Consider the following 1,963-nt stretch of genomic DNA (forward strand, 5'->3'; position numbering starts at 1 on the left):
TTATTGGACTTTTTGCTCTGTGAGCTATTTCACACAAATTTTATGATGCTTTAGTTTCTCCCCACCACCTCCCCACCTCACTGACACCACTTTTAATTACAGTGTGCTTAAATGTTGTTTTAATCTGAAGATCAATGTATACATTTGAAACTGTCACCATGACATGACTGGGAATTGTCAGGTCTACGGTATCAATGATATTGGCATCACCCATGGCAAGACTCTCCACAATTTCCAGACTTTGTGGGATGAGGATGGGAAAATCTGGAGAATTTTAAAAATATACATGTCTGGGAGCATACATCTTCATATACTTGTATTCACTGTAAGGTTTAAGTAAAATCAATTATGTAGGACTCTTCACCAGTCTTTTCAAGTATAAACCATAAAAAAAATCATGAAGAGCTATACCAGCCTACTGACGTATTAATGATGAATTAAAACAGACGTTATAGCTACATCTATACAGTTGATAATTAAGCAAACAGGTTTGTGTAAGTGAGGTGAATCCCAGACTGAAACAGAATTTCCAGCTGCCTTCAGCCTCAGTGTGGTGAACTGAAGGTCAAGCGGATCTTGACTCTGGGAATAAATTTTAAGGAAGAATTTTACTATTTTAAATTCTTACATTTTCAAATACATCTCGGCATTACATGTACCTGAAAACCTCAGTCAAAGTGCATTTTGGGAAAAGGTATCTACCCAGTTCACTTTCTTTATTAGACGCTTTTACAGTGGCCTGTGTATGGAAATGGAAACAGAGCAGGATTTTGACTGATATAAAATCATTAAAGAAGCACAGAGAGACCCACAAGTCATTCAGGGTCAAGGGAGCTGAGCAGAGGTTGAGAAATGAAGTGATAAATGGTAATTCACCTGCTATTAGATTGCCTCAAGGTAAGATTTCTTCATTATGCCACTGAAATTGGGATTTTACCAAACTGAAATGAAAAATCAAAAAGCTTCTTTCTTCACAATCACTATGGTGTACTTTTATATAACAGAAGCATCATTCCATTTTTTTTACTCTTTAGCTGCTGGCAGCTAATTTGCTTTGATGTTTCTTATTGTCTTCATTGCAAAGCTACAGTATTTCACACAGCCTTGCCAGACCCGACATTTTGTCTGCCTTAACACATTTAACACACAACACAGACAGACTTTGAATTCTGATTGAATATATTCTGCATGACTAATGCATCTTGTAAAATGTCCGTGATGTTTTGTTACAATTATTTACATTGAAATGCCTAACCAGCTACCTAAATCGCTCTATCGCTTTCGTAACAATAACGTTCTTAAAGCAAAACCTGAAAGTCAAATTGTAACACGCTTAGAAATAATTTCCATTGCATTTAATTTATAGGACTGGTCAATAGATTTTGAAGTTTTAGATCTACTAAATATATTTTCTAATCAATTCCGCGGCACAATATTAATAAGAAAATCTGCAATGCCCTTTCCTTAATCAAATCTTCGTTTTGACACTCACTCTAGACATCAATGAGGCAGACATTTCTGACCTTGCCATCAAAAGCTCCTACACGGAAGAGGAATGGAGCCAAGCACCCAGTGCTCTGTCAAGGTTGTCCCAACAGTGCTCAATTCATGAATACATCAGAGATCAGCAACTGTAGATGTATTGTTGCTCAAGGCTTACATGCTGAAAGGCAGTCTGGCGCATGTCAGTTCAGCAAGGGGGCCTTTGATTTATGATTTTGTAAGAAACAAATGTTCTTTTATTATTACTCTAGGTAAAAACAAGATGGGGGGAAACATTTTAAAAAGCAATGGTTTCACAAAACTCATGAGAAAAGCTGTCAGGTGCAAACTGCATTATTCTAAAACTTGAAGCATGATAAAATACTGATTAACTACTGAGCATCATGTGCCATAATTGTTTTAATATATGCAATTTATATTCTGTGTATAAGTTCCATAAACACTGAAAGAATACCAAAGC

Source organism: Lepisosteus platostomus, chromosome 12, assembly GCF_059453375.1.
Source record: "Lepisosteus platostomus isolate fLepPlt1 chromosome 12, fLepPlt1.hap1, whole genome shotgun sequence".
NCBI lineage: Eukaryota > Metazoa > Chordata > Actinopteri > Semionotiformes > Lepisosteidae > Lepisosteus > Lepisosteus platostomus.